A 21,804-nucleotide genomic window follows, 5' to 3' on the forward strand; every position below is an offset into this window, starting at 1 on the left:
TTCTTTTTTTCTTTTGGTCTTTTAACGTGTACTCCCCCACTTCTCAGCCCCCAAAGTCCAGCCCTTAAAAGCCGTGGGAAAAAAAAAAACCCAGGAGGCTAAAGAAGGAAATGCTTGAGCTAGGGGCGGGGACTGCGCGGTGTCTACCGCGCATGCGCGCCCGCTAGGTCGGGGTTTGGAGCTGGAGGGGGTAAGGGGGATGGGATGGGGGAGATGAAGAGGACTCGGTGTTTTCTGGGTGCCCCCTTCCGGCTCCGGGAAGTGGCGAGACGTCGGCGGCGCCCCGAGCGGGCGCGACGCTAGTCCAGGGACGCCTGGGCCCGAGGGGTAGGTTGGAAAATGGCGGAGCGGGGAAGAAGGAGGGGCTTTGCAGGGCGGGAGCTGACCTTTCCCGTGGGGAGGTGGGAAGGAGAGGGCCAGAGGCCAGTGGCGTTGCTGGGGCCCGGGAGAGTGACGGGCCGCGCCCGGTGGCTTTTCGGAGGGCCTGACGTAGACACATTGGGTTCCCGACTCCGGGGACTTTCGAGGGCCGGGCCGGCTGTGTGAAGGCGACGTAGCCACTTCCGTTTCCTTCTAGGCCGGGGACCGGCGGCCCGACGGACTTGGTTTGGCCAGGTTAGGGCTCGGGCCGCCCCTCCTCCGGGACCCTCCCCTCGGGAATCTGCGTCGCCGCCGGCGGTGGGAGCCACAGCTTTCCTGGCGCGGTGGGTACCATCCTGGCGGGCTTTCCCAGCGTCCCCTCCCCTCCCCAAGGATTCCTTCCCTCTCCTCCTCTCCCCGAGGATTCCTCCCTTCCCCTCTCCCCGCCCCTCCCCGGGCCCGCGCGATGGGGAGGGCGGGAAGGCCGCGCCCGCCGGTCCGCGGAGCTAGGGCTCCTGGCCTTGATTCTTAGGACTGCCCAAAAGGAAGCTGTGGGCGGATAAGTGGGTGGGTGACTTGGAACCCTTGAGTCTGCCTCCTTAGATCTCGTGACACCTAAGATAAATCAGGGCACATAACTTAAAAAAAAAAGCGATCAAAGGGATCCCCCCCCCCCAGTCTGATGCCTGTGGTTAGGGGGGTGTGTGTCTGGCGAGGGCGTGTGAAACCAAAAGAATGGAGGCCAAAGAGCTTCCGGAAGAGGAAATTAGCTGGTAATTCTTTCCAACCTTTACTGCCCAGGTCATCTCCCCAGCATATTGTGTGGAACAGAATGCCAATTTGACTTTCAGTTTCATTATTTAGACTACTCAGTTCATTGAAATCGTGTGTGTGTAGGGAGAGGAGTGGTGACTCCTGAAACTAAGCTGTAGTCCCCCAACATCTCCATAAAGAGAAACGTCAATCAAAGCTTTATAAAAACCTATCAGGTTTTAATAATCTACTACTTTGGCTTGATATAGTTCTGTCACTGTCTTGTTATATCTGTAACTTGATCGTTAATTAACCCATAGACATTTACTCTTTGTAAAACTGGAAGTTGTCCATAGTGTTTCTTTCTACTTTCATTTCTTTTTTTTTTTTCCCTTTCATTTCTTACAGCCAGTTCAAGAGAACACTTACCCATAGCCGTCTTAGGATTTTTAACATTTTAGGGTTGTAAAAGATCTTAGTCAACCCCTTTGTTTTAGGAAGTAGAAGAAATTAAGGCTCAGGATCTCATGGCTTGTCTAAAGCTACCTAACTAGTTAGATTAGAACCTAGGTTGTCTGACTCCTTACCCACGCCATTCCTGCGATATTGCTTCACCAAACCTCCAAAGCACAAAAATTAAATATTTTCTCTTTAACATTTCTGAGAAGTATACTACTTTTTACCAGTGACTGCCCCATTTTCAGTGCATTGAACATGCATGTGAAAACGGTGCCAGGGATTTCTCCCTCATTTAAGAAGGAGAAACATGCCGGGTGTGGTGGTACATGCCTTTAATCCCAGCACTCAGGATGCAGAGGTAGGATCACCATGAGTTTAAGACCCTATCTTGATACCTACCTTGAAAAAGCAAGCAAAAAATGTAACAGTTGAGGTTAGAAAGATTTATGCCTTCACAATCTTGTCAGGCACACATCCCCCTTGTATTGGGTCAATAGTTTCTTCCCCTTTTTTGGTGGGGGTGTTTTTCTTGGTAGGGTCTCATTCTACCCAGGCTGACCTGGAACTCACTCTGTAGTCTCAGGGTAGCCTTTAAACTCACAGTGATCCTCCTACCTCTGCCTTCGGAGTGCTGGGATTAAAGGTGTGCCCCACTCTGTAGTCTCAGGGTAGCCTTTAAACTCACAGTGATCCTCCTACCTCTGCCTTCGGAGTGCTGGGATTAAAGGTGTGCCCTATCATGTCTATCTAAGGTCCATTAGTTTCTTGAGAGATACACAGGAATATTGACAACCATGGTTGTAGGATGAGAAACTTTTACTTTGGTCTTCACTTCTGTCCTGAATCTATGTATGAATATCTTACCTTAAGTAAATTTTAGCTTTCTTAAACAAGTTTTTTTTTTAATTAGTTATTTTTTTTTTTTTTTTGAGGTAGGGTCTCACTGTAGCTCTGGTTGTCCTGGAATTCACTATGTAGTCTCAGGGTGGCCTCAAACTCACAGCAATCCTCCTACCTCTGCCTCCCCAGTGCTGGGATTGAAGGCGTGCACCACCACACCCAGCTTTTTTTATTTTAAAGAGAGAGAAGCAGATATAGATGTATAGATATAGATCTATTTTTTATTTTTATTTATTATTGTCGAGAGAGAGAGAGAGAGAATGGGCATGCAAGGGCCTCTAGCCACTGCAAGCAAACTCTAGATGCATGCACCACCTTGTACATCTGGCTCATGTGGGTCCTGGGGAATCAAACTTGGGTCCTTTAGCTTTGCAGGCAAGTACCTTAACTGCTATGTCATCTCTCCAGCCCTTAAACAAGTTTTGCTGGAAAATGTGCTAAGCTTCTTTATCACTGAGTATTGTAGCATACCATAGTAACCAAAATACTGAATTTGACATTTATATGAAAGAAATTGAAAGTGTAGGATCTTTGTATATGAAAAAGTATTTTTTTAAATGGTTAAGGAGTAGGCTGGGATGTAGTTCGGTTGGAGAATGCTAGCCTAGCATGTACAAAACCCTGGGTTTGATTCTCAGCACTGTAAAAAAAAAAATTAAAAAGGAGAAATAGGGAAAATTAAGCCAGGCATGGTAGGTCTCACTCTATCCCAGGCTGACCTGGAATTCACTCTGTATTCTCAGGATGGCCTTGAACTCACGGTGATCCTCCTACCCCTGCCTCCTGAGTGCTCAAGTGCTGGGATTAAAAGCGTGCAGCACCACGCCCGGCTGCACCTGTGGTTCTTAAAGTGTGGAAACCAGGCAAGAGAAGTACATGCTCAAGGGGAGCCTGGGCTAAGTAATGACACCTGTCTCCAAAAGAAAATATAGGTCCTTACAACTGCAATCCTGGGGTTTGAGAGGCAGAGGAGGAAGGTCAGGAGTTCTAGCCTCACCCAGCTTACATGAGACTCTTTAAAAAATGCCAGAATCTGTCTTTTTTTTTTTAATTTATTTATTTATTTATTTATTTATTTGAGAGCGACAGACACAGAGAGAAAGACAGATAGAGGGAGAGAGAGAGAATGGGCGCGCCAGGGCTTCCAGCCTCTGCAAACGAACTCCAGACGCGTGCACCCCCTTGTGCATCTGGCTAACGTGGGACCTGGGGAACCGAGCCTCGAACCGGGGTCCTTAGGCTTCACAGGCAAGTGCTTAACCACTAAGCCATCTCTCCAGCCCCTGTCTTTTTTTTTTAAGGCAGGGTTTCACACTAGCCAAGGCTGACCTGGAAGAACATTTTCTACTGCCCAGCATTGTTTGGAACTTAAAACGTGTAAACTTTTCCTTTTGTGGAGTCTTTGTCATATACATGTCATAAATGTACTAGGCAGATTTAAAACATAGTAAGTTATTATTATTTTTTTTGATGTAGGGTCTTACTGTAGCCCCAGCTGGCCTGGAATTCACTATGTAGTCTCAGGCTGTCCTCAGACTCTTAGTGATCCTCCTACCTTAGCCTCCCAAGTGCTGGGATTAAAGGTTTGCGCCATGACGCCTGGTTGTAAATCATTTTTTAATTGGAAAAGATTACAGGGTTGGAACAGTTCAGTAGTGGAGTTTTTTCCCTGCATACACAATGCCCTGGGTTCAACTCTCAGCACTAAAATAAATAAATAAATAAAGTTGAACTTGGAAAGGTCTCTAGTTATTAGGCGTTCAAGTGTGTGTATGTATTAAAAAATGCTAAATTGCTAATTAAGACTAAAGGATGGAAAAATAAATTGCCCAGAATTGTATAGCTGTTTACTAGTATATCCTTTTTTTAAGGTTTATTATTTTTTTTAAAATTTATTTATTTGAGAGTGACAGAGAGAGAAAGAGGCAGATAAAGGAGACAGAGGATGGGCGTGCCAGGGCTTCCAGCCCCTGCAAACGAACTCCAGATGCGTGTGCCCCCTTGTGCATCTGGCTAACGTGGGTCCTGGGGAATCAAGCCTTGAACTGGGGTCCTTAAGCTTCACAGGCAAGCTCTTAACCACTAAGCCATCTCTCCAGCTCAGATTTATTCTTATTTGAGAGAGAGAGAGAGAATTGGCCCAGGACCTGTAGCCATTGCAAATGAACTTCAGATGCATGTGCCACCTTGTGCATCTGGTTTATGTGGGACATGGAGAATCAAACCCGAGTCCTTAGCCTTCGTAGGGAAGCTCCTTAACCACTAAGCCATCTCTTCAGCCCTATCAGTAGATCTTTGATAAGAGTATTCTGTAGCAATCCTCCTATTACACCTGAAACTTGATTGCTTTCTGTTGCATTCAGTGAGCTTAACTAAAAAAGTAATTCTAAGTACTGGCTGGAGAAATGGCTTAATGGTTAAGGCATTTGCCTATGAAGCCCAAAGAACCAGGTTCAGTTCCCTAGTATCCCCATAAGCCCGATGCACATGGTGGCTCATACATATGGAATTGGTTTGTAATGGCTAGAGGCCTTGGTTGAGCCCATTCTCTTCTCTCTCTCACTCACTCACAAATAAATTTTAAAAACACTTTTAAAAAGTAATGCTAACTAAGGTCAGAGGAGGATAGAGGGGAAGGAAGGAGGGAGGAGAGGAGAGGGGTCATGAATTTCAATGGGCAAGAATTATTGTAAATAATGTACTGGTTATTTTGTATAGAGCTTACAGTATTGACATGTTCTCCTTACATTTCAATGGTAAAGGTTGATTTGTTTATTCTATGTTTAATGCTTATAGACCCCAAATATACACATGAGATTTCACTGTTTTTTGTTTGGTCTATTTTTTAAAAAAAGATACTTATTTATGAGAGAGAGAGAATGAATATGGGCATGCAAGGGCCTCTACCACTGCAAACGAACTCCAGATGCAAGCATTACCTTGTGCATCTGGCTTATGTGGGTACTGGGGAATAGAACGTGGATCCTTAGGCTTCATAGGCAAGCACCTTAACCACTAAGCAATCTCTCCAGCCCTGTTTGGTCTAACATTTAAGTCTAGTAGCAAGTGCTGTCTGGAAAGGGCTCCATACCTTTAATCCCAGCACTTAGGAGGCAGAGGTAGGAGGATCAAGGTGAGTTCAAGGCCAGTCTGAGATTACATAATGGGCTATAGTGAGACCCTACAACAAAAAACCAAAGAGAGAGAGGGAGGGAGGGACATTTATTGAGTACCTGCTGTGCACCAGACACTACACTTTACAGTAGGATTCCAAGGATAATAGATGTCATGTGTGGTGATGCCCACCTGTAATTCCAGTACTTAGTAGGTTGATGCAGAACCATCACAAGTCTCATATAGCCTGGGCTATGTGTGCAAACCTTGTCAAAAAACTAAACAAAAAACCCGGGTGTGGTGGCACACGCCTTTAATCCCAGCACTTGGGAGGCAGAGGTAGGAGGATCACTGTGAGTTTGAGGCCACCCTGAGAATGCATAGTGACTTCTAGGTCAGCCTGAGCTAGAGTGAGATCCTACCTCGAAAAACCAAATAAAAACCAAAAATAAAAAACCCAAAAAACAAACAAACAAAACTAAACAAAAATGCCTGTCATGGTGGCCAGTGTTCTTAATCACAGCACTCAGGAGGCTGAGGTGGGAGGATCACTATATCCTGAGGATACAGAGTGAGTTCCAGGTCACCCTTGTCTAGAGTGAGACTCAGCCTGGAAAACTAAACAGAAAGATGACTAAAGATGTTAAAATAGATGCCCTTATTTTGAGGTCAGAAGATTCTTATGAGCTGTCAATTCTTAAATGTTATCTCTGGTATAATCTGTTAATCATATTATCAAATGTAATCTCTTAGCACAGTTTAAGGTCATTGAGTAAATGAGAAGAAACGGTAGTGAGAATTAGAAATTAATATTGAATTTAACAAATATCATGCTATGGGAAACTGAGTCACACACAGATGGCACCAGAAAGAGTGGAGAATCAGAAAATGTATTCATGTCAGCATGGATTCAGAAATAACTTCTAAAGCCTGAGTACTGAGCTCTGATAGTTCAGAGGGGTTTTTATTTTTATTTTTCTGAGGTAGCGTCTCACTCTAGCCCAGGCTGACCTGGAATTCATGTAGTCTCTGGCTGGCCTCAAACTCAAAGTGATTCTCATACTTCATCCTCCCAAATTCTGGGATTAAAGGCAGTTTAAAACAATGTATTTTATTTATTTATTTTTATTTGAGAGAAAGAAAGGAAGAGAGAGAGAAAGAATGGGCACACCAGGACCTCCTGATGCATACATCACCTTGTGCATCTGGCTGATGTGGGTACTGGTGATTGGAACCTGGGTCCTTAACGCTTTGCAGGCAAGTGCCTTAAAGCCATCTCTCCAACCCAGCTCAGAGTTTTATAGACAGTATGGCAGGCAGTCTGACATGACCTTGAATTCTTTACACTATTAGTGGGTTACAAGTTTCTAAAGTTACATGATTTGGGGGCACAAACAGAAAATTTCTTACCAATAAGTCATTGAAAAGAAAGTGCAGCCAGGCATGGTTGCACAGGCCTTTAATCCCAGCACTCGGAGGCAGAGGTAAGAGGATTGCCATGAGTTCGTGGCCACCCTGAGACTACATAGTGAATTCCAGGTCAGTATTGGCTAGATTGAGACCCTAACTTGAAAATATAAAAAAAAAATTAAGTACAAATGTAGAACAGAAAGCTGTTTGTTCCCGGGTGATTGTGCCTGTGGCTGCACTAACCAGATAACATGCAAGCAGGAGCTGCAGAGATAAGGAGGAGACTCAGGTTACTCCCTGGTAAGGGCTTGTATGATAGAAAACTGTCTTAGGGCTGGAGAAATGGCTCAATGGCTAAGGTCCGTGCTTACAGTCTAAGGACCTAAGTTTGATTCCCCAGTGCCCACATATGCCAGAAGTGGCACATGTGTTTGGAGTTCATTTGTAGTGGCTAGAGGCCCTGGCACACCCATTCCCGCCCTCTATCCCTCCCTTTTTCTCTCATATACATAGATAAAGTATGTTAAAAGAAGGAAACTCTTTTAGAGTATCATCTAGGCCTGGTTTCCTAGTTAAATTTCTTCTACCACAATGTGGGACAGTGGAAAACACACTGGATTTTTTGCCATGATACTTGAAGCTTTGTGTTGGCATTATTTTCAATTAGTTGTGGGATTGTGACTCTGTGTCTCTGTTTCTTTGTTTTTTATTTTTATTTTTAAAATATTTATTTTATTGATTTATTTGAAAGAGAAAGAGGCATATTTTGTGTGTGTGTGTGTGAGAGAGAGAGAGAGCGAGAGCGAGAGCGAGAGCGAAAGAGAAAATGCACTTCTAGCCTCTAGCCAGTGAAGACAGATCAGATGTATGCACCCCCTTGTGCATCTGACTTACACGGATCCTGGGGAATCAAACCTGGGTCCTTTGGCTTTGCAGGCAAGTGCCTTAACCGCTAAGACATCTCTCTAGCCCTGTTACTTTGCTTTTTTACATAAGTATGTTCTATTAATTTCACACCATAGAAAAGATATTTTGAGCATTTTAAGTTATGAGGTATTACTGAAATTTGTAGTCACTGTAGTACATTACTTTGTACACTTTTACTTCAAAACCTGAGCAAGAGCAGGGCATGGTAGTGCATGCCTCACATTCAGGTAGACCAGGAAATCTAAGGAGTATAAGGCCAGCCTGGGCTACATGAGACCTGCCTCAAAAAAATCCCAAACAATAAAATAAAAATATTTAAAAAGAATTTATGGCCAGGCATGATGGCTTATGCCTTTAATTCCAGCACTTGGCAAGCAGAAGCAGGAGGATCGCTGTGAGTTCAAGACCACTCTGAGAATACAGAGTCAATTCCAGGTCTGCCTGGGTTAGAGTGAGACCCTACCTTGTAAAAACAAAACAAAAAACAAGTATTTATTAGAAAGGAGAAAGGGAGGGAGGGAATGAATTTACCAGGACCTCCTACCACTATAAACTCCAGATGCATGCACCACTTTATACATACAGCTTTATGTGGGTACTGGGGAAACAAACCCAGGCCTTCGGGATTTGCAAGCAAGTGCCTCAACCCCTGAGCCATTTCTCCAGCCCATTGTAGAGCTTTTGATTTGACTGAATGTAATTAACCTGGAAAAGATTGTATTGACCATTTAACCTAAAGTTTAAAGGAAATGTGTTTTATTTTTGAGACAGTTTTACTGGTCTGGAATGCACTCTGCAACTTAGGGTGGCCTTAAACTTTGCAAGCAAAACCTGCCTTTCATCACTGAGCAATCTTACCAGTCCTGCCTTTGAACTTTGAACCCTCATGCCTTAGCCTCCCCAGTGCCGGGATTACAGCTTCTTTTCATTGTTGAAGAACCTTAGTAACATACATGAATAACTTTACTCAAAGTTGGGTTTGATGTAAATGCTTGCCTACATGCTGAAGTGGCTCAGTGGGTAAAGAGCTGAGTTTGGAGTCCTAGAACCTGTCTAAAGTGCTGGGCAAGGCAGCACAGCACATTGTAATATAAGCACTGGGAAAGTGGAGACAGGAGCATCTGGGCTTTTTGGCTAGCTAATCTAGACCAGTTGTGACATCTGGTTCAGTGAGAGACCTTGTCTCAAAAAATAAATGTGGCTAGATGTGGTAGGAAGTATAGGAGGATCATCATAGTTCGAGGCCACCCTGAGAGTACATAGTGAATTCCAGGTCAGCCTAGGCTAGAGCAAAACACTACCTCAAAAAACCAAGATGAATAAATAAAATAAAATAAATGCGTTTCCATAAACAACCTGAGTCTATTTCTATGCAGGAGTTCTTTACTAGGATTAAGATTCCTGGAGGGATTAAACTTGATCCTGGCGTTGTTGTTTGTGAGCTAAGCCCCAGAACTTGGCATCAGGGCTGGTTAGCTCAGCTGCCATTCAAAACTTATAGATGACCCCAATTTGGGTCTCTAGGTAGGCTTGTATCAACTCCTGCCTTCTCATGGGCAGGAGCTCTTCATAATCTCTCCTCTTCCCTTCTCTTAGTTTAATAAAGTCTCTCTAAACTTGAAAAAATTCTTTTTAGTATATTTTATATATGAGAGAGAGAGAATGGGCATGCCAGGACTTCCAGCCACTGCAAACTGCAAACAAACTCCAAATACATGTTCCCCCTTGTGCACCTGCCTTACGTGGGCCCTGGAAAATCAAGCCGGGATCCTTTGGCTTTACAGGCAAACGCCTTAGGCACTAAGCCATTTCTCCAGCCCTCTTTTTTTGTTTCACGCATCCAACTTTTTTTTTGTTTTGTTTCCTAAGATAGGTTAGCCCAGACTGGCCTTGAACTCCTTATCCTCCTGCCTCTGTCTTCCAAGTGCTGAGATTATAGGTATGGTTTACCATACCATGCCTAGCTAAGTAGTATAATTAATTTGAAGAGTTTCTACAGTACAGGTTTCTGATTTGTTTTTCCTCCAGACTGGATTTCAGTCTATAATTCAGCCTGGCCTCGTACTCAGAGCAACCCTCAGCTTCCTGAGTGCAGAGATTATAGGCATGAGCAACCATGCCAAGTACAGGTTTCTGTCACTAAATAATTACATTGTCTGGAATGCACATATTATTTCAGTCAAGTTTCTAAGGAATCATGACATATTAACAATTTTATTTTTTTAATTTTTATTTATTTGAGAGAGCCAGAGAGATAGGAGTAGGGAATGGGCATGCCAGATCTCCTACCATTATAAATGAACTCCAAATGCATATGTACTACTTTGTGCATCTGGTTTTTTATGTGGGTACTGGAGAATCGAACCTGGGCCATCAGGCTTTGTAAGGAAGCACTTTTAACCACAGAGAGCCATTTTTCTAACCCAAGATAAAATTTATTATTATTATTATTATTGTTATTAAATATTTATTATTTTTAAATTTTTATTAGCATTTTCCATGATTATAAAAAAATCCCATGGTAATTCCCTCCCTCCCCCCGCACACTTTCTTATTAAATATTTAATTGCAAGCAGAGAGAAGACAGACAGAATGGGGTGCCAAGGCCTCTAGCCACTGCAAACAAACTCCAGATGCATGTGCCACTTTGTGAATCTGCCTTTACGTGGGTACTGGGCCATCAAACCCTGTGTCATTAGGCTTTGTAGGCAAGGACCTTAACCACTGAGCAATATCTGCAGCTCTAATTTTTTTTTTATTTGTTTGTTTTTGTTTTTTCAAGATAGGGTCTTGCTCTAGGTGGCCTATAATTCATGGCGATCCTTCTTCCTGTCTCCCAAGTGCTGGGATTAAAGGCATACGCCACCACGCCTGCAAGCATTGAAAATTTTAAAATACACTTTTTCTGAGTTAAATAGATGTATTCCTTAAAATATTTTTATTGTTTGTAAGCACTGAGGGGCGGGGAGGAAGGGAGGATGAGTGGGTGTGCCAGGGCCTGTTGACAGTGCATATGCATTCCAGATGCATATGCCACTTTGTATGCCTGGCTTTATTTGCATATTGGGGAATTGAACACAGGCTTTGCAAGTAAACACTTTTAGATCCTAAGCCATCTTTCCTATCCCCTGTTGTTCTTTTGGTTTGTTTTGTTTTAGTGTTCTGTTGTGTAGCCAAACTGGCTTGGTACTCATTACTCATTATAATGTCTGGGCTGGGCAGAACTTACAGCATTCCTTCTGCCTCAGCCTCTGAAATGCTGAGATCATAGGCATGTACCCCCACACTGACTTTCAAAGTGCTTTTAAGGGCCAAGCGTGGTGACACACACTTTAATCCCAGCACTTGGGAGGCTGAGGTAGGAGGATCATTGTTAGTTCGAGGCCATCTTAAGAGTACATAGTGAATTCCAGGTCAATCCCATCTCAAAAAAACAAAAGCTGACGTTTTTAATTTCATAGTGTATGTTTTTTTTTTAAGTTTCATATTTTATTTAGGACAGCTGAATAGTAATGGAGTGGAAACTAGTAGTTGTATTAGCTTCCAAGGGTTGCCTATTAACAGAGTACCACAAAGAAAAATACCACAAACTGGATGGCTTAAATAGCAGAAATATATTCTCTTATAGTTCCTGAGGCTAAAAGTTCAAAATCAAGGTATCAAAAGGCTTTAGGGGAAACCTTTTCAAAGCCAATACCAAGCTTCTGGTATTGTTGATCCTTGGTGTTACTTCCTTTATGTAGGTTCAGTCACAACAGTATCGCCTATCTTCCTGTGGCAGTTTTCTTGGGGGTGGGGTATTCCGTGTCTGTATACTTTGCCTCCCTCTCCTTGTGAGGAGCCTCCTTTAGTTAGGGACAGCCCAACTTCCTTGGCCTTCTAGGTGCTGGGATTACGAGTATGAGTCATCTCACATGGTTCTTTTTTGTTGTTGTTTTGTTTTTAAGAGGTAGAGTCTCACTCTACCTCAGGCTGACCTAGAATTCACTATGTAGCCTTAGGGTGGCCTCGAACTCTCAAGCAATCCTCCTACCCCTGCCTCCCAAGTGCTGGGATTAAAGGTGTGCGCCACCACGCCCGGCTTACATGGTTCTTGTTTTAGAAGGATTCCAGCTATATTAAATTAAAGGTTACTATGAGGACTTCATCTTCGCTTCATTATATTTTATTTTATTTTTTGTTTTTTGAGGTAGGGTCTCACTCAGGTTCAGGCTGACCTGGAATTCACTGTTTGTTTATTTATTTTTATTTATTTGAGAGCAATAGAGAGAGAGAGAAATGGCCACTGCAAACGAACTCCAGATGCATGCACCACCTTGTGCATCTGGCTTACATGGGTCCTGGGGAATCAAGCCTTGAACTGGGGTCCATAGGCTTCACAGGCAAGCGCTTAACTTCTAAGCCATCTCTCCACCCCAACTTCATTATATTTGTGAAGCTTCTATTTCCAAATAAGGTCACATTTAAGAACAGTGATTTATCTTGCTCAGTGGGGTTAAGGTGTTTGCCTGCAGAGCCTAAGGGCCAGAGCTCAATTCCCCAAGGTGGCACATGTGTCTGGACTTCGTTTGCAGGGGCAAGAGGTCCTGGCATGCCCATTCTCTCTCTCTCTCTCAAACAAATAAATTTTTTTTTTTTGTTGGTTTTTCGAGGTAGGGTCTCACTCTAGCCCAGGCTGACCTGGAATTCACTATGGAGTCTCAGGGTGGCCTTGAACTCACAGCGATCCTCCTACCTCTGCCTCCCAAGTGCTGGGATTAAAGGCGTGCGCCACCACGCCTGGCTACAAATAAAATATTTAAAAACTTTCAGTTGGTATTTATAATAGTTAATTCTCAGTTGTCAAAGAAAGTGCCTTAGGGAGCCATTTTAAATAAAGTTGTATTACTCTTCAGAGTCAAAGGTACTTCCTTCATGGCTGAAAGTTATGACTTAATTCTGGTGGTGGTTTTATGGCTAAGAGAATGGCGGACAATGAAGGCTTGGCTCATGATGAACCAGATGGAAGTAAGGACTGTATCAGAAACATTGCTAGAGGCAACTTAGGTGATACTCTTGCAAAGAAACTGCCTGTGTCCTGAGAACTTGAGCAAAATTGAATTTGAATGTGATAGACTAATGTGTTTTGGTAGAGGAAATTTCAGGCAGAAGAACATTGAATTGGTAGTATAGAATCTCTTTGCTGCCTTGATTCAGATCTACAAGGGAAGAGAAAAATACACATTAGAAATATATGAAAAATACAGTTTGCCACAGAATTAAATGTACACAAATATAAAGTTTCAGGCCCAAAGATGGCATTTGATTTGGTTGTAGTTATTAGAGATTACTACCATTAATAAGGGACAATAAAAAGCGCCCCAAGAACAAGACTCCAACACATTGGAGGCTCAAAATAGGAAAAACCAAAAATTTTTTGGAAAGGAAATATGCAGAAGGTGGTTACTGTCCCACAAAGTCAGCATTCAGTGGTTGCTACAGCTGTGTTCTCTGGGCACCAGGCTTCATCCCAATCTGTCAGCAGAACTTGGCAGTGCTGTCCAATGGTATTGGTTTTAGAAGAATGAACAATACAAGATTGAGGAGGTCATGGAGTATTGTACCATGGTTTCACAGACCTGCTGGCACTAAGCAGTGTTAGAACTGAAATCCCAGTGAGACCACTTGTGAAGGTAGGAAGGTGAATCCTCAGTTGCAGTGGAGACCTCAGAATGATAAAGATTCTAGGACCATGGGACATCTGCTAAGAAAAGCTGTGGGTTGGGTTAGATCTGGTCCAGGAGAGAGGTTGTAGGTAGCACAGTTGCAAGGGTGAAGCTACCCAAGGCCTTTGGAGTCCACATGATTCCATCCTGAGTCCCAGATAGTGGGCATGGAGCTTCAAGATTTGTAGTTTATTCTGCTTGATCTTGCTTTGATCATTTCTTGCCATACCCCCCAATTCTTCCTTTTGGATTGATAAAGTTTACTTTGTGCCAGATGTTATAGGAGTTCATATTTAAGAATTTGCCTGAGTTTCATGAAGAGACTGCACTTACACTTCTAAACAGTTAAAGGCTATGAGAATTTTTGGAGTTGGATTGAATGCATGAGTGCATCTTCCATTTTTAGATGGCAGTGAACCTTTGGACATAGGGATGGAAGGTTATGGCTTTTCTTTTTTTTTTTTTTCCTTTTTTTGAGGCAGGGTTTGTCTCCTGGAATTCACTCTACTCTCAGAGTGGCCTTGAACTCACAGTGATCCTCCTACCTCTGCCTTCCAAGTGCTAACATTAAAGGCATGCACCACCATGCCTGGCTAGGTTATGGCTTAAAAGTGTTACTGTTGGAATGCCAAGTGTGGACTTTTGATGGATAATCTCTGGTTGTCAAATTGACAGGATTCAGAATCATCATGGAAACAAATTTCGGGTCCTGTCTGTGAGGGATTTTCTAGATTAGATTAGTTGAGGTGGAAGGACCCACTCTAACTGTAAATGGCTTTGTCCCATGGGCTGAGCTTCTGGACTGTGTGCAAAGTAGAATGCTAGCTTAGTATTCAGCCTTCATTATTGCTCTCTTTGCTCAGTGCTGGAATGAATGTGACCAGGTCCTGCCATGCTTTTCCTGCTGTGATGGACATGCCTTGGTATATAGGCTGAATTAAACCCTTTTCCTTCTGTAAATTACTTCTCGTCAGTCATTTTTTTCTCAACAACGGGAAAGAAACTAATACAAGGTGCAGGTACAAGTTGAGATGAAGGCTTTTAAAAAAAATATTTTAGAACACACCTTTAATCCCAGCACATGGAAGGCAGAGGTAGGAGGATCGCCAGGAGTTCAAGGCCAACCTGGGACTACAGAGTGAATTACAGATCAGCCTGGGCTAGAGTGAGACCCTACCTCAAATTGTTTTTTTGAGGTAGGGTTTCTCTAGCCCAAGTTGACCTGGAGTTCACTATGTAATCTCAGGGTGGCCTCGAACTCCTGGCGATCCTCCTACCTCTGCCTCTCAAGGGCTGTGATTAAAGGCATGTGCCACCATGCCCAGCGAATTTATTTATTTATTTGAGAGAGAGAGAATGAAAGAGGCAGATAGAGAGAGGGGGAAAGAGAATGCGTGTGCCAAGTCCTCTAGCCATTGCAAAAGAACTCCAGACACATGCGCCACTTTGTGTATCTGGCTTACGTGTGTATTGAGGAATCAAAACTGAGTCCTTAGGCTTTGTAGGCAAGAGCCTTAACTGCTAAGCCATATCTCTAGCCCTTCAGAATACTTACTTATTTTTATATGGTTTTTTTTTTCATTCTTTTTTTTTCCTTTTTTTTTTTTTTTTTTTTTTGAGGTGGGGACTCACTGTAGCCCAGGCTGACCTGGAATTCCCAATTATTTATTTATTTATATTTTTTTCTTCAATTTTTTTTTATAAACAACTTCCATGATTATAAAAAAATATCCATGGGAACACCCTTACTCTGTCCACTTTCCCCTTTGAAACTCCATTTTCTATTATATCCCCTCCCCCTCTCAATCAGTCTCTCTTATTTTGTTTATTTTTTTTCAATTTTTATTAACATTTTCCATGATTATAAAAAAGTATCCCATGGTAATACCCTCCCTCCCCCCCCACTTTCTCTATCATATCCCCTCCCCATCTCAATCAGTCTCTCTTTTATTTTGATGTCATAATCTTTTCCTCCTCTTATGATGGTCTTGTGTGGGTAGTATCAGGCACTGTGAGGTCATGGATATCCAGGCCATTTTATGTCTGCAGGGAGCACGTTGTAAGGAGTCCTACCCTTCCTTTGGCTCTTACATTCTTTCCACCACCTCTTCTGCATTAGACCCTGAGCCTTAGAAGGTATTATCGAGATGTTACTCAGTATTCCAGTCACTTCTTTCCAGCATTATGATACCTTCTGAGTCATCCCAAAGTCACTGCCATCTGAAAAGAGAAGATTCTCTACCCAAAGTGAGAGTAGTGTTAATATGAGAGCATGAATATTAAGAGAAGTGCTTACTGGGCAGTTTCCTCTTTTTAATTTTTATTTTCAAGGCAGGTCTCACTCTAGCTCAGGCTGACCTGGAATTCCTTCTGTAGTCCGAGCTGGCCTTGAACTCTTATTGCTCCTCCCACCTCTTTTTTTTACTTTGAGGCAGAGTCTCTCACTGAGTTGCCCATAGTGGTATTGAAGAAGCATGCACTTGATGGTGCATCCTGTAATCCCAGCACTCAAGAGGCTAAGCTTGTCTGGACCAAAAAGCAGTTCAAGGTCAGTCCAACTTCGACCCAGTCTCAAAATTAAAAAAAAAATATTTTTTTTATTTATTAATTCGAGAGGAAGAGGCAGGTGGGAGAGATAATGGGCATGCCAGGCCTCCAGCCACTACCAGAGAACTGAGACACATGGGCCACCTTGTGCATCTGGCTTTACTTGGGTACTGGGGAATCAAATCCAGGTCCTTAGGCTTTGCAGGTAAGCGTCTTAAGCACTGACTCATCTCTCCAGTCCCTAAAAACACTATATGAAGAGCTGGGGACATACTTCAGTCTTAGCTCACTTGTGTAGCATGTATAAGGCCCAAGTTTCAATCCCAGCACCACAAAACACAACAGAATTGCCTACTACTATATAAAAAGACAAAGGGTCTGCCCTCCATTGATATTTGGAATAAGGACATGCATTATTAAAGGAGTGTTTTGTATTATCAGAGGCAGAAATTAACTGCCTTTTAAATAAATTATGCCTTATTTGGATTAGTTTATAAATATTATTGAAATTATTAAATTAGTTTATAAATAGGGTATAAATATTAAGAGAAGTGCTTACTGGGCAGTTTGATAAGCATAGTATATACATTTTTCCAGACATCAGCAGATGTTAAACCCCTATGTCTCATGACTACCCCTGTTTTAAGTTTTCAGTATTACGGATGTGTTTCCCCTTATGGAGTGGGCCTCCAGTCCAATTGGAGGGCAATTGGTTACTACCATGACAGATGTGCCACTATTGCACCCGTTGGCTCATTTGGCCTGGCTAGCCAATTATAAGGCTTGCAGTGTCCACTGTTGAGTATCTTCACTGGTGGTATCTCCTTTTCCAATTGTAGAATGTAGAATGGCTTCTTCTATCTTTCTGTCAGCTGGTCTACATGGAGGGGGTTATCATCTCAGTTCCAGCAGGATTTCTCAGTGGCCTTGCAGCCAAACTATGTGTAGTCTTCAGCAGTAGGGTCTTACCATCTATTCTTGGTGGGAAACCAAGGGCCTCGGCAATGGCCTGTAATGTTTTGGGGGTCTTTTGACTTTTTATTTGTTTTCGAGGTGGAGTCTATCTCCAGCCCAGACTGACCTACACCTCAGTCTGTAGTCTCAGGCTAGCCTCAAAACTCACAGCGATCCTCCTTCCTCTGCTGGGATTAAAGGCATGTACTACCACACACGGCTCTTCTTTTTTTAAATTTAAGGGCTGAAAAGATGTCCCAGTAGGCTACTGTTGCAAAGCATGCTGGCCCGGGTTCAGTTCCCCATTACCCACATACAGCCAGATGAAAAAAAGTGATGTAAGCATCTGGCATTCCTTTGCAGCCACAGGAGATGCTGGTGTGCCCATATACTTGACACACACACACATGCACACACACACACTTGGCAAATAAATATTTTGTTATGTATATATTTATCTGGGCCGAGGAGATGACTCAATGGTTAAAGGTACTTGCTTGCAAAACTTGTTGGCCCAGGTTCATTTCCCCAATACCCATGTAAAGCCAGATGCACAGAGTGGTGGTTTATGCATCTAGAGTAGATTTGCAGTGGCAAGAGGCCATAGGCACCCATTTTTTTTTTTTTTATTCTGCCTATCTGCTTGCAAATAAATACATAAAAATAAATTTTGACTTGAGCATGCATGTGTGTGTGCCTGGGACTTGTACAGCTGCAAACAAACACCAGACATTTATGTGGATGACTTGGGAACTGAATCCAGGCTGGCAGGCTTTGTAAGGAAGCACCTTTAACCACAGAGCCATCTTCCCTACTCCTGTTTTTTGTTATTTTTGAAACAGGGTCTTATGTATATTGGAGGGCAATTGGTTACTACCATGACAGATGTGCCACTATAGGGGTCCAATCTCTCTGTAATGGAGGAAAAGCTTGATCCTCCTATCTCCAGCTCCCAAGTGCTGGGAATATAGGTGTGTGCCACCAAACTTAGCTTTAATATTTTCCAGTGCAGTTCTTTGTTGATAAGTGTTCCTGAAAAAATTTTTTTTTGCATTTTTTTTCTAGGAAACCAAAATTAAGTTGACCTGGAATTCACTATGTAGTCTCAGGGTGGCTTTGAACTCCTAGAGATCCTCCTACCTCAGCCTCCTATAGGAAACCAAAATTAAAACATACTTTATAGGGTAGCTCTGTGATAGTGCAGATACTTAGTATTCATGAGGCTATGATTTCAGTCCTCATCACTACCAAAAAATACATTTATTTATTTATTTAAATATTTTTATTGATTTATAAGCAGAGAGAGATAGAAGAGAGAAAGAATGGGCATGCCAAAGCCACCTCTAGCCACTACAAATGAACTCCAGACACATGTGCCACCTCAACCATCTGGCTGTATGTAGATTCTGGGGAATCATACCTGGGACATTAGGTTTTGCAGGCAGGTACCTTAACCGATGAGCCATCCCTCCAGCCTTAAAAATACATTTAAATCATACATACCATTCCATGATTTGTAATATTCACAGTTCTGCACCTATCACCAAAATTTTAACTTTAGGACTTTATTATTATTATTTTGGTTTTCCGAGGTAGGGTTTCTCATTAGCTCATGCTGACCTGGAGTTCACTATATAGTCTCAGGGTAGCCTCGAACTCATGGCGATCATCCTACTCTGCCTCCCAAGTGCTGGTATTAAAGGCATGCACCACCACACCCAGCTTAACTTCAGGACTTTTTTGGCTATTCCGGAAAGCAAGAAACCCAGTCACCATTTGCAGTTATTCCCCAGTTCCCACTCTCCCAGCCCTAGGCAACCACTGATCAACTTTCTGTTTGTGTTTGTTTTAGTACCATTTCCTCACTTATTTAGAAGGAATCAAACCATTCTTTCCAGACTCAAAACTGACTGTTGTACTTGTGTTAAGGGTTCCAGGCTGTTACCTTCTCTAATAATGTCATCCTCAACATTGTTTTTATTCTGTTTTGGTTTGTTTTGAGACAGGGTCCCATGTAGCTCAGGGTGACTTCATACTTATGTAGTGGAGGCTGGCTTTTAACTCCTGAACTTCCAGCTTCTATCTCCCAAGTGCTAGCATTTCTGACATTGGTCATCATGTCTGGCCATGTCTTCATTTTTTGTCTTAAAATTGTTTGAGTCTGCTCTGGCCAGCCAGAAAGTTGACTTTGCCCAGCAGTGCTCAGTATAGTTCTCTGCTCTCACTGCTATGATGTGTGTGCTCTTGTTAGAATCATCCTTGATTGGCTTCCAACTTGTGGTCACTTTTTTTTCTGTCTCTCAGACTTTGGGATTATAGGCATATGTACCACCATGCTCCTGACTCCAGGCTGCTACATAATTGAGATGCTTTCTTGAAACTTCTGTGTTATGTACATATAAATGTTTTTCTAATAATGAGTATTGAATCTAGGGCCTTATTCATGACAGGCAAATACTCTACCACAGATCTATATCCTTAGCCTTTTTTAAAATATTTTTTTATATTTAGTTATTTGACAGAGGGAGAGGAGGAGGGAGAGAGAGAGAGAGAATGGGGTGCCAGGGCCTCCAGCCACTGCCAATGAACTCCAGATGTGTGTGCTCCCTTGTGCATCTGGCTAACATGAGTCCTGGAGAATCGAACCTGTGTCCTTTGGCTTTGCAGGCAAACATCTTAACTGCTAAGCCATCCCTCCAGCCCTCCTCAGCCTTTTTTATATTCTTTTGAGATAGGGTATCATTAAATTGCCTAGACTGAACTTAAGCTTGCTGTGTAGCTCAGGCAGATCTTAACTTTGCAGTTCTTATGCATCAGCCATCCAAGTAGCTAGGGTTATAGGCATAGACTACAATGCTTGGTTTCTACCATTAACTTGCAAATAATCCTTGACAGCTAACATTCCTGCGTCATGAGCTAGACCTCCTGAACCTAGTCAGGATATAATGATCCCCGGGACTTTCCCTCAGCCATGTGGTGTCACCCACATGGGAATTTTTAATGTTTTGTTTATAAACATGAACCCTGTGATGAGTTTCTGGTAGAACATTCACATGCATAATTTGACAAAACATGTCTAGCCAGGTGTGGTGGCACTTGGGAGGCAGAGGTAGGGGAATTACCATGAGTTTGAGGCCAGCCTGAAACTACATAGTGAATTCCAGGTCAGCCTGGGCTAGAGTGAGACTCTACCTCAAAACCAAAAGAAAAAAAAAAATCACCCCAAAACACAGGTCTAAAGTCTTGGTACATACTAATAACTGGATGTGGCCTTTCTGTTATTGATATAACAGAATGCATCCATAAAAACATTTCTCTTAAGCCGGACGTAGTGGCACACACCTTTGATCCCAGCACTTGGGAGGCAGAGGTAGGTGGATTGCCATGAGTTCGAGACCACCCTGAGATTACATAGTTTATTCTAGGTCAGCCTGGGCTAGAGTGAGACTCTACCTCGAAAAACCAAAAAAAAAATTTTCTCTTTTCTAATAGCATGATTGTATGAAACATATTTTTGCCTATTTCTTCCTTGGGCATAAGAGCTTCGGGATAGTTATCAATATCATTTGTTAGGTTTTAAGTTTCTCTGGATGTCTGCGTAGTCTACTGAAATATTAACATTAGGTCTCTTAGGAACATATTACAGCAATCCTTTAACTCCTGAAAGTTTCTAGTTCTTGCTTTTTTCAGTGAACACCAGGGAATTGAGTGCCAATCCTGCTCTTAAGGTGCAGAATACCAGTCCCACTAGCCATAGTCCATAGGTGCATGTGTCTACAGATGTAATTGGCGCCTGGACCTTGAGCTCCACTGGTGTGCTCTTAGCACAGCTATGTACCCTTGGCTTTGAGAGGGCTGAGTACCCTACTTTCCTGCTGTCTATCATAGCCAGGCAATTGAGGGAAGCTTGAGAAGTTTTCAGTGTTAATACTTTTTCAAAGAAAATACACGCTTATTTTGAATCAATTAAATGACAATACTATTAAAGACTTGTTTATTTTTTTTACTTTTTTTTTTTTTTTGAGGTAAGGTCTCATTCTAGCTCAGGCTGACCTGGAATTCGCTATGTGGTGTCAGGGTGGCCTCGAACTCATGGTAATCCTCTTACCTCTGCCTCACACATGCTGGGATTAAAGGCGTTTGCCACCACGCCTGACTAAATACTATATTTATTTTTATATTTATTTATTTATTTGAGAGTGACAGAGAAAGAGGCAGAGAGAGAGAGCGAGAATGGGAGCACCAGGTCCTCCAGCCACTGCAAACAAACTCTAGATGCATGCGCCCCCTTGTGCATCTGGCTAACATGGGTCCTGGGGAATCAAGCCTCAAACCAGGATCCTTAGGCTTCACAGGCAAGCGCTTAACCACCAAGCCATCTCTCCAGCCCTTATTTATTTATTTTTTTATTTGCTTCAGAGTTGTGGCATTTCAGCCCTCTTCCTTTCCCAGTTCTGTCCTAATGTCAGCCCTCCCATCCAGGCCCACCGCCATGCTGCCAGTCAAGGGAGCACTACTATGGAAGGGCTCTGAGAGGCGCCCTACATGCAGCAGGCAAGAATCCCTGCCCGAGTGAGATAGCAAGTGAGTAAACAGTACCCAGTGCTGGTACAGGGTGCTGCTCAGTGGTAGAGCACCAGGCTGACCTGCCCAAGGTCTTGGTTGGGTTCCATCC

The 21,804-nt window shown here is 42.8% G+C and overlaps 1 protein-coding gene across 4 annotated transcripts in view; it reads left to right on the forward strand.

Annotated features, from left to right (window-relative positions):
* The first annotated feature begins 224 nt into the window (after nt 1-224).
* The window catches only part of LOC101609069 (X-linked inhibitor of apoptosis), a 56,921-nt gene continuing 35,341 nt past the window's right edge, over nt 225-21,804 (forward strand). For 2 of the 4 annotated variants that reach the window (XM_045140274.1, XM_004653934.2), the window contains exon 1: nt 496-704. The gene's annotated coding sequence lies outside the window, so the exon portion shown is untranslated. Of the gene's footprint in view, nt 328-495; nt 705-21,804 lie in introns of those variants that run through there. The other 2 variants (XM_045140275.1, XM_045140276.1) reach the window with 2 other exon arrangements.

This window comes from Jaculus jaculus, chromosome X (assembly GCF_020740685.1).
Source record: "Jaculus jaculus isolate mJacJac1 chromosome X, mJacJac1.mat.Y.cur, whole genome shotgun sequence".
Classification (NCBI taxonomy): Eukaryota; Metazoa; Chordata; class Mammalia; order Rodentia; family Dipodidae; genus Jaculus; species Jaculus jaculus.